Here is a 15,185-nt window from a genome sequence, read left to right on the forward strand (position 1 = left end):
ATATAGATGAGTTTCTCAAACAATATGGATTACAAAATATCTCTCATCAAAGTAAAGTGGACTTAAACCAGAAAATAACAGAACAAGAGATAGAGGGCGCCATCGAAAACATGCAGCTGGGCAAATCTCCAGGACCAGACGGGCTGACTTCCAGATACTACAAAGCGTTGAAGGAATGGTTAGTGCAACCGTTAAAGGAAGTCTGCAATGAGATTTTGGAGGGGAGAAGGGCACCAGGATCGTGGAAAGAAGCATACATTACACTCATACCAAAGACAGAGACTGAAAAGACTCAACTTAAAAACTACCGCCCTATATCATTACGTAATGTGGATTACAAAATTTTTGCAGACATTTTGGCAAAAAGATTGAAAAGAGTGTTGATGGAAGAGATTCATATGGACCAAGCCGGCTTTCTCCCAAAAAGACATTTGTCAGACAATGTGAGGAATATAATAGATATTTTGGAACTACTAGAGGCGAATATAAACACTAAAGCAGTTTTGATATTTGTGGACGCGGAGAAAGCCTTTGACAATATTTCTTGGAGTTTTATGAAAAAGAATCTTCATGGAATGGGGGTAGGCCAAGGTTTTGAGAATGGTATGGGCGCAATATATTCAGAACAAAAAGCAAAGCTGATTGTAAATAACGTGATAACTGAGGACTTTAAAATAGAAAAAGGGACACGGCAGGGGTGCCCAATCTCCCCATTACTTTTTATATCTGTCCTGGAGGTGTTGCTAAATATGATTAGAGGTGACCAGCTGGTTAAAGGGGTACAGGTCGGAGCTAAACAGTATAAGTTAAGGGCATTTGCAGATGACCTAGTACTTACTTTACAAGAGCCAGACACTAGTACGAAAAGGGTTCTAGAATTAATTCAAGAATTTGGTCAAGTGACTGGGTTCAAATTGAACAAACAAAAGACTAAGGTTTTGGGGAAAAATCTATCAGTCATGGAAAGGGAGAAGTTCCAGAATGAAACAGGTTTGACGGTGGTTAAGAAGGTGAAATATTTAGGGGTTCATATGACATCTAAGAATTTGAATTTATTTAAAGATAATTATGAGAAATGTTGGTCGGAAGTTAAAAAGGATTTGGAAATATGGTCAAATTTGAAGCTTTCAATGTTGGGCCGAATTGCAGCTATAAAGAGGAATGTATTGCCTAGAATGTTATTTTTGTTTCAAACATTGCAAATTCTTGACAAGATGGACTGTTTCAAGAGGTGGCAGAAGGATATTTCGAAATTTGTCTGGCAGGGCAAAAAGCCCAGAATAAAATTTAAGATATTAACGGATGCAAAGGAAAGAGGGGGATTTGCCCTGCCAGACTTAAAACTGTACTATGAATCAGCAGCGTTCTGCTGGATGAAAGAGTGGATGCTCCTCGAGAATACAGATATCTTGGATTTAGAAAGTTTTAATAATGCATTCGGTTGGCATGCATATCTATGGTATGATAAGGCTAAAGTGCATAAGGCCTTTAAAAACCATATTGTCAGAAAAGCACTGTATAATGTTTGGACTAGATATAAAGATCTGTTGGAAAATAAAACTCCAAGGTGGCTGTCACCTTTGGAGGCTAATGCGGTGAAAAAACTTAATACGGAGGCCAGGTGGCCAAAGTATTGGGAAATTTTGGAACAAGAAGGGGATAAATTGAAATTACAGAGCCATGAGAAACTAAAAACAAAAGTACGAGATTGGCTCCATTATTATCAAACAATGGAGGTTTACAAACAAGACAGGAAAATTGGCTTCCAGGTGGAGAAATCAAAATTAGAAACAGAACTGTTAGAACCCAATGTTAAGAATTTGTCAAGAATGTATAACTTGTTGCTGAAATGGAATACACAAGATGAAACAGTTAAATCAGTTATGATTAAGTGGGCACAGGATATTGGTCATAATATTATGTTTGCTGACTGGGAATGGTTGTGGACCACCGGTATAAAATTTACGGCATGCAATGCCTTAAAGGAAAATATTATGAAAATGATTTATAGGTGGTACATGACCCCAGTCAAGCTAGCAAAAATATATCATTTGCCTGACAATAAGTGTTGGAAGTGTAAAGAAACTGAAGGTACTTTCTACCACCTTTGGTGGACGTCCCCGAAGATTAAGGCTTTCTGGGAAATGATATATAATGAAATAAAAAAGGTACTTAAATGTACCTTTCCTAAGAAACCAGAGGCCTTTCTTTTGGGCATTGTTGGCCAATTGGTGTCGAGGAAAGACAGAACTTTTTTTATGTACGCTATTACAGCAGCAAGAATACTCATCGCAAAGTACTGGAAGACCCAAGATCTACCCACTCTGGAAGAATGGCAGATGAAGGTGATAGACTATATGACATTGGCTGAAATGACACATTCAATGTGTACGCCCAACAGAGTGGATAAAAATCAATGATTTAAAAAAGAATAATTAAAAAATTTGGTTTTTATTTAAATTGGATTTTTAAAATAAAATGCTTTTGGAGGATAGTTTTCTATTTAAGTTACATTATAGTCCAAAGGCTATACATCAGGAAAGAAGTATTTGTGTTAAGTCTTTCATGTGTGCTAAAACTCAGTCTAAGGTTTTTTTGGGGGGTTTTTAACAAAACAAAAAACCCATGTTTAACCACATCAGTTAACAAACATGGATACATATGCTATAATTTTATTGTTTTAGTTAAATACGCTATTTAAAATGTTATTAAGGAAATGATTATTTTTCTCCTTCAGCTGTCCACGGAGGCGCAGGTCAATTCTGTGTCCAGGGCAGCTGTTTACCAGCTCCATCTGGTACGCAGGATGAGACTCTATCTACCCGCAGACTGTCTGGCCAGAGTGGTGCATGCTCTAGTTATCTCCTGCTTGGACTACTGCCATGTGCTCTACATGGGGCTACCTTTGAAGGTGACTCGGAAACTGCAATTAATCCAGAATGCGGCAGCTAGACTGGTGGCTGGGAGCGGCTGCCGAGACCACATAACGCCGGTCTTGAAAGACCTACATTGGCTCCCAGTACGTTTCTGAGCACAATTCAAAGTGTTGATGCTGACCTTTAAAGCCCTAAATGGTCTCGGTCCAGTATACCTGAAGGAGCGTCTCCACCCCCATTGTTCTGCCCAGACACCTGGGTCCATCTCCAAGGGCCTTCTGGAGGTTCCCTCGCTGCGAGAAGCCAAGTTACAGGGAACCAGGCAGAGGGCCTTCTCGGTGGTGGCACCTGCCCTGTGGAACACCCTCCCACCAGATGTCCAAGAGAACAACAACTACCAGACTTTTAGAAGACATCTGAAGGCAGCCCTGTTTAGGGAAGCTTTTAATATTTGATGGATTACTGTATTTTCATATTTTGTTGGAAGCCGCCCAGAGTGGCTGGGGTAGCCCAGCCAGATGGGCGGGGTATAAATAATAAATTGTTGTTGTTGTTGTTATCAGGGAGAGCATTGGTGCCAAAATGAGTTTGGCAAAGAATGGATTTTTAAGGGAGTCTTTCTAGTGAGCACAGTGCACTGGTGAGGCTGCACAGAAGCAGCGTCAAATGCTGAGGCACAACATGGGGAAACTTCTCGAATTTGCAAAGGGGATTTTTTAAAAAAATAAAAGTCTTGAAGTGCAAACTTTGAAAAGAACAAAAAGTTGCATGATGCCTCCATAGCTTCTCGTTTGCCCAAGGCGGCAGTGCACTGTTGTGCATCTCGATCGGGCTCACAGTCAAAGCGACTGCACAGAAGCAGCGTCAATATTGTCCACCTCTTTTCCAAAGACTTTAAGTAAAACAAACTTACCCAGTAGCTTCTTTGGAAGCCGCCCTCGGACCTACAGCAGGAGGAGAGACACAAAAAGGAGTTAGATCTCCAGTATGGCCCATGCTCAAACATCCAAGGAAGCATCCTGGCTCTTTTACTGCAGCTGCATAAGCATTGCTGGGGTCTAGCATGGGCAAAAGTGCACAGATTGAGAGACTGTTGTATCCTTGCAAAATCTTTTCCTGTGGCTTTTTGCCAGTTCCTCTGACAGGTAGTGGCAAGAGTGTTGAAGACCAGGGTCCAAATCCACACTAGGCGTGAAGCTCACTGAATGCCCAGTCCCTGCCTCTCAGCGTGGCTGTGGGACTAAGTGGGAGGGAGGAGAACTCTGTACCGCCCCTTGAGGACTTGGCAGAGCAATGGTTCCACAGTAGCTTCACTTCTCTCGATCACATCAAAGTCGATGCATCGCTGAGGCATCTGATCATAGCCTGCATTTTAATCAAGGCTTATATTTTGATCAGATTCCTGTATTCTAAAAATGAGCTTAAATTCACAAATTTGAGGCAGGAAACCAGCAGGCAGCTGGCAAGCTCTTTGGGCAGAGGGCCCCTCTGGTTTATTGCGGTCATAAAAAGACTGAGAGCGAGGTCGCTGACCTTGCATGTTGCAGAGTACAATTAAGCTGTAAAAGCGGTTAAATTAAGAAGTAGGTAAATAGTAAGGTTTTGCCATTTGGCCTCTCATCATACAAAGAGTCATTTGCCTAAAGGTCAAAAAGGCTAAGCATCTGGCTGGCAGAAAGGGAGGGAATATTTTGGGAAGCCTTTTTTAAAGTTGTTTCTTTTTAAACAGATCCTTTTACTCTGCAAAGATTTCTTTTCCTTTTAAAAGGTTATTTATGTTATGTATAATATGATATTCTGTTGTCTAAGCATCTAGAAAGTGAGAAATGTTAGATTCTTATTTCATAGAATCATAGAATCATAGAGTTGGAAGAGACCACAAGGGCCATCAAGTCCAAACCCCTGCCAAGCAGGAAACACCATCAGAGCACTCCTGATATATGGTTGTCGAGCCTCTGCTTAAAGACCTCCAAAGAAGGAGCTCTTTCATAGATGGTGTGTGAGAAGGTGAACCCAAGATCTCTGTTCAGATAAAATTAGCCACCATCTGTTTTAGCCATCTGCTCTATTTTAGAATTAAAGGTGCTTGTCAAGGTTAATGGCTACTTGTTTGCCAATTATAAATAGAAGAAAATATAGCTCTCTGTCTCCCATAAAAGGTAATAGGAAATGGGTGTATCTTTTATGATTGGTTCTAGCAAACAGCCAATAGGAATTTCAACCAGGCTGATTGGACAGAGGCAGCCAAAGGAGGAGCAAGGGGGCTGGGTTAAGGAAATATAAGTGCTGGCCATAATGGCAGGAAGGCAGGGCCAGAGCTTGGTAACCATATACCACTGTGCCTCTCATTTATTTGTCTGACAAATAAATTATTATTTTAATTTCTCTATTGCTGCGTTGAATATTTCATTCCAGCTAAGCGTTAACCACAAGCAGGGTGCTACATCACCACAAACTGGCCAAAGACCTGCCTGACTCTGAACTGGTGAGGAGCAGCAAGGATGGGACACTTTAGCTGCATGCTCCTGTCCCAAGAACCCAGAAGATGGCTAAGCGCTTAAGGACAGGCCTGAGGTTTTGTCAGGAGACAAAGGTTCTTGAGAGCAGAAGCAGGCCAGGCCTAGGCAGCGCGGCCTACGAGGGCTACACAAATCTGTCAAGCCTAAGTGTTAGCAGTCAAATGCTGGGTCACTGTGACTCGGGACTCATCTTGGGTTCCCTATAAATGTAACCAGCCATCTCTGTGGGCCTCAGTCTGTGTGTAGAGTTTGTGTGTCTCAACCAGTATGTTGTGTTGTTGCAGACGGAGCGGCTCCAGGACTCCAGTTAATCAGTAACTAAGAGAGAGAGTAGCTCTGTGTATGTTACAACAGACTACCATAAGCGAACAAGCGGCACACAGACAATCCAGCACTCTTTGGGCTGGTGGACAGCGTGCTAACCACTTGGGTTAAAGCGGTTATTCTTTTAGGTTAAAGAATATGTAAGTGATTGGCTGCACTATTGCCAAGTCAATGAAATGTTTAAACAGGATTTGAGGGGGAAAGGATTTGATGATAACAAATCAAAATTTGAAATTGATGTATTGAATAATAAATTAAAAAATTTGTCTAAAATGTATAAATTGCTGCTTGAATGGCATTTGAAAGATGAAGAGGTAAAGTCGGTTATGATACACTGGGCCAAAGATTTTGGGTATAATATACAGTTAAAAGATTGGGGGAAACTGTGGAAGGAAGGATTAAAATTCACTGCATGCAATGCTTTGAAAGAAAATGTGATGAAAATGATGTATAGGTGTTATATCACCCCAGTAAAATTAGCTAAAATGTATAAAATAAGTAATAAATGTTGGAAATGTAAAGAAAAGGAAGGACCTTTTTATCACATGTGGTGGGAATGTAAAAAAGTGAAAAGCTTCCGGGAAATGATATATAATGAGATGAAAAAGATGTTGAAATATACATTGATTAAGAAACCAGAAGCATTTTTACTTGGCATTGTAGGAGATGATATTAATAGACAGGATTGTAAGTTGTTTTTATATGCAATGACTGCAGCAAGAATATTATTGGCACAAAAATGGAAGCAGAAAGAACTACCAACGAAAGAAGAATGGAGGGTGAAGTTGATGGACTATGCAGAATTAGATAAATTAACAGGAAGGATTCGAAACCTGCGGGATCAGAGATTCATAGAAGACTGGAGTAAATATATGAACTATTTGAAAAGTAATTGTGATGAACAGATTACGCTAGTAGGACTGCAAGAAGTTTGGTAAGGTGGATAGTTTGAAATACTGCAAGAAAGACTATGAAAAGCATTATTAGTTAAGGATACTTAAACGTTGTCAGGGCTGCCTCAGGTCCCAGCTCACAAGAGACCAACGCCAAGTCCAGTTTATATACAAAGATGTTTATTGCAGTGTATTGTACGCTCCACAGCCGAGGCGCGCAGCCCCACGTCTGTTACGCTTAGACCGCTGAAGTCCCCTCTGAGTCAGTCCCTCCTCTGCACCAGTTTAAGAGGCTTGTGCTGCTCCACCTCTTCCTTTCTTTCCTTTTCCGCAGGGTCTTCCTGCCCCCTGGGGTTTCGCCCCTCCTGGATTCCCCTGACGCGGAATCCCCAGACAGCTCTTCCCCCCTCCTGCGTGCTTTGGGACCTGGCGGCTCCTCCGGGCTCCCTGTTCTTCCGCGCGCCTCCACATTTGAACTTGGCGCGCGTTCGCAACCTCTAACCTTCCTCTTGACAGTTACACTACTCCCTGCACTACTCCCCTCCCTTTCCGGGAGGATGTCTTGCTCCGATCTCCCCTCCCTCTCTGCTTTCGGACCTGCTTCCCCTGTCACTCTGGAATCTCCACCCCCTTCACTGCGCTCTGGCGGAGAAGCTGGTCCCGACTCCCAGCTCCCACTTTGGGTTCCCCTGCTGGTCCCCTGCTCCTGACGAGTCCCCCCTGTGACTCCCCTTGGCCTGACCACAGGCGCCCCCTTCTGGGAATCCTCCGATTCACTTGAAAGACTCATGGAATCCCTCAAGTCATTGTCATCCTCTTCCTCGCTGTCCTGGGATTCTTCCCCCTCGCTCTCCGTCTCCTCCCTCACCTGTGCCTCTGTCCCTGAACCCCTGACATCCATCCCCCCTCGAAGCCCCCCCTTCCCCCCTCCCGCCGCTCGGGCGCAGGTTCTGGGAGCTCCGTCGTTGCGGGGGTAGATGCTGGACACAGGTCGTCGACGTCGATCTCCTCTGCTTCCAGTTCAGTGTATGTGTGCTCGAACTCGGGTTCGTCCCCCAACTTGTTCGCGTCCTCCTCTCCCCTTGTTACTTCGGGCGGTGCTGTTTGCCAAGGCCCCCTCAGCCACCTCCTGCGCCAGTCCTCTTCTGGTTGATCGTCCCACCAGTAAGAGGGGTCCGTGTCCACCCCCGAGCACGATCCCCTTGGAGGGCTCGATTCTGGCGTCGTCTCCTCTGCGGAGGAGAACCCCCGGAAAGTGCTGGCTGAAAGTGTGGGCATAAAAAGCCAGTCGTCGAAATACTCGGCTGGCATGGGCCTGTGTGGGGAAAAAGGCATGGAACTCGTCTTTGAGAAGAGGTTCCTCCAGAGCGTAGTCCGGCACCCAACTGTTGGCGCTGGCCGGGGTACCTTCTCTGGCGAGAAGATATTCTACTCCCTCTTCCCCCCATCTCGAGTCCAGAATTTCTGTGACCTCGTTGAGTGGCGTGGCCCTCGGTGACTCCCCCCCCCCTTGGTGACCCTCTGCGTGGGTCTGGTGCCGTCCCTGACTCCTGAAATCTGTGTGGGGCCTTGTAGGGTGTGAGCACCGACCTATGAAAGACCGGGTGCATTCTGGAACCTTCTGGGAGGGTCAACCGAAAAGCTACGGGATTGATCCTGGCCTCAACTTGGTACGGCCCTAGCTGCCTGTGTCCTAGCTTCTTCTTAGCTAACGACTTGGCCGGCACCGCTTGGGCTGCTAACCATACCCAGTCCCCCACCTGGATGTCTTCTCCTGCCCTCCTGTGCCTGTCCGCCTGCACTTTATAGGCTTGTTTAGCTAGCTCCAAGTGCCGCCGAAGCTCCTCGTGGACCTCCTGCAGTTCTGCTGCTAAATGGTCAGCTCCCTGCGGCTCCCCCTCCCCCGTCGTCACCAACCCCGGGAAGGTTCTGGGATGTCGCCCATTGTTGGCGAAGAACGGTGTCACCCCCGTTGACGCGTGCTTCGTGTTGTTGTAGGCAAACTCGGCCATCGGCAAGTAGTCCACCCAAGCTGCAGGTCGTTGATTGGCGTAACATCGCAGGTACTGCTGCATGATGGCGTTGACCCTTTCCGCTTGGCCGTTGGTCTGTGGATGTCTTGCCGACGCTAAGTTGATCTTGACGTTCAGGATACCTAGGAGCTTCTGCCAGAAACTGGAAATGAATTGGCGACCCCGGTCGGACAGGATGGACCGTGGTAAGCCGTGCACCCTGAATACGTGGTCTATGAACAGTTTGGCGGTCTGTTCCGCTGTCGCCACCTTCGCGCAAGGAATGAAGTGCGCCATCTTGGTGAACAGGTCTACAACCACAAGTACCGCCGTCTTGCCTCGGGAGCTGGGCAGATCAGTAACAAAGTCCAGCGCCACCCGCTCCCACGGCTGTAGTGGCGTCTCCAGCGGTTCCAGTAGTCCCGCTGGCTTCTTGTGCACTGGCTTGGACCTCTGACAGGTGTCACACCTGGCGACGTAATCCGCGACCTCTCCTCGCATTTGGGGCCACCAAAAGTCCCTGGCTACCAAGTCCGCTGTCTTCTCCTTGCCGAAATGACCCGCGCTGGGTGCGTCGTGCAACTGCTGCAGAACCTTCGCGCGGAGATCGTCCCCCGGCACGTAGAGGGCACCTTTGCGAGTTAGCAGACCGTCGCGTATCTGGAACTCGTCGTCCCTCGCTGTACCTCTGCGCAGCTCTTCCATCTTGGATTGTGCAAACTGATCCGTTTGCAGCGCGCAACGCACCGCGTCCAGGTCCACGACGGCTGAAGCGCACGCCCACGCCTGCGGTGCGGAAATGTGCTTGGCTGCCGCTGTTGCCGCTTCCTCGAGATATTGCGGTTTCCTGGAGAGCGCAGCTGCTATGACATTGGAGTCTCCCGGGATGTACTCTATTCGGAAGTCGAAATCCGCGAAGAATTCCGTCCAGCGTATGTGCCTCTGGCTCTGGAGCTTCGCCGTGCGCCAATACTCTAGGTTCTTGTGGTCCGTGTGGACCTGCACGGTGTGCTTGGCTCCTATGAGGAAGTGCCGCCACGCTTTGAAAGCCGCGTGAATGGCCAACAACTCCCTGTCCCAGATGGTGTAGTTCTGTTCCGACTTGCTGAGCTTCCGGGAATAGAAAGCGCAGGGCCTCCAGTTCCCTTGCGGATCTTCCTGCAAGAGGACGGCCCCCACCGCTCTGTCGGATGCGTCAGTCTCGACCCGCATGGGCCTGCCGGGATTCACGTGTAGCAGCTGTTCCTCGGATGCGAAGAGGCTCTTAAGTTTCCGAAAGGACTGCTCCGCCTGGTCCGTCCAGGTGAACTTCTTCTTTTTGGAACTGAGAGTGTCCGTGATTGCTGCCGTCTCTTTCGCGAAACCCCTGATGAATTTGCGGTAAAAGTTGGCGAAACCGACGATCCTCTGGACCTCCTTCCGATTGCGCGGGCTCTTCCAGTCCAACACCGCACGGACCTTGACGCTGTCCATGGCTAGTCCCTTGTCGGATAGCCTGTAGCCCAGGAAATCCACCTCCGTTACGTCGAACTGGCACTTCTCCAGTTTGGTGTAGAGTCTGTGTTCCCGTAGTCTCTGCAGGACCTCCTTTACGTCCCTCTCGTGAGCTTCCTGCGATTCCGAGAAGATCAGGATGTCGTCGAGGAAGCATACGCACTTCTTGTAGAGGAGTCCCGCTAGCACGTGGTGCATAAATGCTTGGAAACAGTGGGAGCCATTTTGGAGACCAAAAGGCATAACTCTGTATTCATAGGTGCCCAACGGCGTGAACATGGCCGTCTTCCACTCATCGCCCTCACGCATGCGTATGAGATTGTATGCTCCGCGTAGATCCAACTTGGTGAAGATCTTCCCCTTCCTCACCGTCGCTAGCAGGTCGTCAATCTTGGGCATGGGAAAAGCCTTGGGCTTTGTCATCGAGTTTATGGCCCGATAGTCCACAATGAGTCTCTTTTGGGGCGTGTCCTTCTTCTTCACGAAAAACACAGGACTGCCCCCCATTGCTTTGGATTCCTGGATGAATCCCCGCTTCAAATTGTGCTCTATGAACTCCCTGAGTTCTTGCATCTCATCCTCAGACATGGAATACAGCTTTGCAGTCGGCAGCGTCGCCCCTGGTAAAAAGTCAATCGCACAGTCGTAGGGCCGGTGGGGTGGCAACTGGTCAGCTTCCTTTTCGCAGAAGACCTCCAAAAACCCCTTGTACTTGTGGGGGACTGCCTGCACCATGCCGAGGTGTAACTGCCGCCCTTCCTCCTGGCCCTCCTCCTCCTGGCCTGTCTGGATGCAATGTTGTGCGCAGTAAGATGAGCCAAAGGTGAGCTGCCGCTGGTACCACGCTAATGTTGGACTGTGTCTATCCAGCCAGCTCATGCCTAACACTATAGGCGTGTCTGACAGGCGGGTGACATTGAAGCTGATGACCTCGCGATGATTCCCAATCTGCATCACCATGGGTGGCGTCTGTTGTACAACTTGCCCGCCGAGCAACTTCCTGCCATCGACCGTGACGACGTTCAGGGGCTGTGTGGCTGCTAGAAGCGCTATGCGATGCTGCTTGATGAACTGCACCCCCACAAAGTCCGCGTTGCTACCGGAGTCGATTGTAATGGGGACTTCCAGGGTGGGTCCATTAGGTAGCTGGAGCGTTGCAGTGAGCTGCACCACTGGCTTGGGTGGTAAGGGGTCTGTATGCTGCAAAATCGCTGGGGACTGCTTTACTGACTCGCCTGGCTGAGCCCCAGCATTTCTGCTTCCAGCCAGGCACTGTCGTTTCCCTGAAACTGCTCTCCGTGAAGCACCTCTTCTGTTACTGTTGCTAATGCTGCAGTGTGCTTCTGGAGCCTCTGGGGACACTCTTTGGCCATGTGCTGCGCACTGTCACAGATGTAACACTTCCTGCTCCCTCTAGGAGGCTTCGCCTTGACTGCACCGGCCGCTGGGGCTCCGGCCGCTGTTTGAGCCTTAGCACCACCAAGCTCCATCGGTTCCTCCCCCTGCCTCAGCAGAGGCGAGGGATGCGCACGGCCCAGATCCCTGGGAATAAAAGGAGGCGCTTTAGCTGGTGCGCGCACCTGGCGACCCTCCTCACTGTGCCAAGGACGTTCTTCGTGGCGCACTCCAATCGTGAGTGCCCTCTGCACGACGTCTGCTAGGGTCTGAGGTCTGTCTCCCCTGGCCAACTCATCCTTTATGGAGCCATGGAGCCCTTCCCAGAACAAATCTCTCACTGCTTGGGAGTCCTTTTCCCAGCCCAGCACATTCAGCAATGCAAAAAAGCGAGAATGGTACTGACGCACTGTAGCCTTGCCTTGCCGCAATCCATGCATCTCCCGTCGCGCCACATCAACGTCCACGGTAGATAGGAAGCAAGCGTCCATGGCTTTGATAAATTCGTCAGAATCTCTGCGGGCAGGACCATCTTCGCGCCACAAATTGCGCAGCCAGGCTCTAGCTTCCCCATGCAAGTGGGACACAATAAAACCCACTTTCTCCTCCTCATCTTTAAAGTCTTTCCGAAGCAAATGCAGCGCATATACGACGTCTGCTCTGAAACTGGGATAGTGCTTCAGGTTCCCATCGAAGTGGGCTACTAAACTGCCCCCCCGCCTTCCGAGTCCGATTCCCTCTGATCTGGACCCCGGGAACCCCTCTTTGCACGCACGTTCCCACCTGACTTGCAGATCGTGGCATCGCGCCTCCGCTTCGTCACTTTTCTTCTGGGAGACCACTACCGCAGTGGAAAGCTCGGTGACTGCGTTTCGGAGGGCTGCTAACTGTTCCTCCGCATTCATGGCTGCCAAACTTCGTGAGCTTTGCAAAAAAAAATTTGCGTTCTTTTAGAGAGGGGATTTACTGTCAGGGCTGCCTCAGGTCCCAGCTCACAAGAGACCAACGCCAAGTCCAGTTTATATACAAAGATGTTTATTGCAGTGTATTGTACGCTCCACAGCCGAGGCGCGCAGCCCCACGTCTGTTACGCTTAGACCGCTGAAGTCCCCTCTGAGTCAGTCCCTCCTCTGCACCAGTTTAAGAGGCTTGTGCTGCTCCACCTCTTCCTTTCTTTCCTTTTCCGCAGGGTCTTCCTGCCCCCTGGGGTTTCGCCCCTCCTGGATTCCCCTGACGCGGAATCCCCAGACAGCTCTTCCCCCCTCCTGCGTGCTTTGGGACCTGGCTCCTCCTCCGGGCTCCCTGTTCTTCCGTGCGCCTCCACATTTGAACTTGGCGCGCGTTCGCAACCTCTAACCTTCCTCTTGACAGTTACACTACTCCCTGCACTACTCCCCTCCCTTTCCGGGAGGATGTCTTGCTCCGATCTCCCCTCCCTCTCTGCTTTCGGACCTGCTTCCCCTGTCACTCTGGAATCTCCACCCCCTTCACTGCGCTCTGGCGGAGAAGCCGGTCCCGACTCCCAGCTCCCACTTTGGGTTCCCCTGCTGGTCCCCTGCTCCTGACGAGTCCCCCCTGTGACTCCCCTTGGCCTGACCACAGACGCCCCCTTCTGGGAATCCTCCGATTCACTTGAAAGACTCATGGAATCCCTCAAGTCATTGTCATCCTCTTCCTCGCTGTCCTGGGATTCTTCCCCCTCGCTCTCCGTCTCCTCCCTCACCTGTGCCTCTGTCCCTGAACCCCTGACAAACGTAATCTAGAAATTAAGAAATGCAGAATAAGTGATAAAGAATGGGAAATCATCAGAGGTGTTGACGGAAGTCTAAAATATTGTATAAGATGAGAAGTTCTGTTGTATGACTGTTGGAACTGATATGTTTTTATAGATATAAGATTATTATTTTTAAAATGATGGATGGCATTGAGAAAGCGGGTAGGGAAAAGTCCTTCTCCTGCTCTCAAAGAATCATAGAACTGCAGGCTCTCACCAAACTCTCTCTGTGTCCCGTAATGTCCGTGGCTCTGCTCTGAGTAAGATCAGGTCGGCCCCCACGTTCAGCTCTCTAACCGCCACACCACACTGCCTTCCCTTTGCACGCTCGGGAGCTGTCTTTGGCTCCTTGCTGCCTATACCCTCAGAAGACGAATCCCCGCCCCTCGCTTTCGGAGGGAGCCGCTGCTGCCATCTGTGCCTGGCGTGCACGGGTGGCTCACGCCTCTTGCGCGCTCGCTCTTGTATCATGTCCTGCTGCAGCCTCGGAGGGCAAGCGCCTCTTCCCTGCCTTGCCCGCTTCCCATGAGAAAGCCTGTGGGAACCACACTTTCTCCCTGGCTGCAGGTCTCGTCTCTCGCCCACTGCACGCAACTTCACATTCACACACGCGCAGCCATACACGGGTCTGCCGCCCTTTGGGCGCGCACCTTGCCTCCTTGCCGTGCTGGCAGTTCTCTCAAGCAACAGGTGTAATAAGAACAACACTTTCCTGGCGATTTTCCTGCAAGAAAGCTCCCTCTCCTTGTTGGTGCAACAGGCAGACGCAACATTTCACCCCCTCCCCTAAATGTCTACTCAGAAGTAAGTGCATTGAGTCAGATCGGGCCAACTAGTCCCAGGTAGGTGCGTACACACTTACTTTGGAGTAAGCGACAGCAGGCGCTGCAGCCTCTGTGCCCTTCTCGGGAGTCCGCCGTGAGCCCCACGGCGGGAAGCTCTGCTGCTCACGACGAGGCCAGGTCCCTGCCAGGCGCATGCGCGAGCGACCAGCTCCTGCTCTCCCATCTGTGCAATAGTTTCAAGGAGTTTCCCCAAAGAAATCTGGAAGCAGATTTTATTCCCATCCTTGGGAATCATTTGTGTGCCATATCTTTTTCAGGGGTTCCATTGATAACCTACATGAAGCAATAGAGAGTATAATTGAGAATCTAATCCTTCCCCCCCTCTCTATCCATTGCAATTTTCAAATTTGGTTCAGGGTGACTGTTTTTCTCACCCTCTCCAGTTGCACATCCAGACTCAGGCATGCTCATGGGTGAGCTGTGTGATAAGCCGGTGGAGACAGGGTTTTCGTGTATGGGGGGGTACTTTGTACATGCTCAGAAGCACCCTCACACATATCCCAAGGCATGTGGATGAAAGCAGGCAGTGCCAAGAAGGCGTGTCTGTGTGTTTGTGTGGGCACTAGGGGTGTAACTTGTTGACTTTTCTTTTCTTCCCCCAAAACAGTTTCCTGTATCATAAAGGGATGCACTTTTGCTTAGAAACACTGGAAAAGGGACTAAGTATTCTCAGTTACGGAAAAAGGTTGCCCCAAAATGAAAAGTTGGAAACATCGTATATGTAACGTTACTACTCATAACTATGAGCACTTTTTAAAACTTCACGGAACTGTTTATAACTTTTACAGCTGCCTGGAACTTCCTCAAACTGTGGAGAATGTTCAAGAATGTTCCGGTTCAGCGCGACTCTAAGGCAGGCGGGGATTTCTTCCTTGGGAGAATCCCGAGCTTCTCGGAGGAAAATAGGGGTTCCACAGGGCGCCGTGGTCCCCTGAAAAGTATTTGGAGGGTGTCCAGATACATTGGATCCCGCGGAGCCAGAACGCGAACCTCCCGGCCGTCAGGTAACTCCGTTTTCCGGAGCGAAGAGTACGGCGGGGGGGAGAAGCGGGC

The 15,185-nt window shown here is 49.2% G+C and overlaps 1 pseudogene; it reads right to left on the bottom strand.

Annotated features, from left to right (window-relative positions):
* Positions 1-14,295, bottom strand: part of LOC144326327 (uncharacterized) — a 34,041-nt pseudogene extending 19,746 nt beyond the window's left edge.
* Between the last annotated feature and the right edge of the window lie 890 nt (positions 14,296-15,185).

This window comes from Podarcis muralis, chromosome W, assembly GCF_964188315.1.
Source record: "Podarcis muralis chromosome W, rPodMur119.hap1.1, whole genome shotgun sequence".
Classification (NCBI taxonomy): Eukaryota; Metazoa; Chordata; class Lepidosauria; order Squamata; family Lacertidae; genus Podarcis; species Podarcis muralis.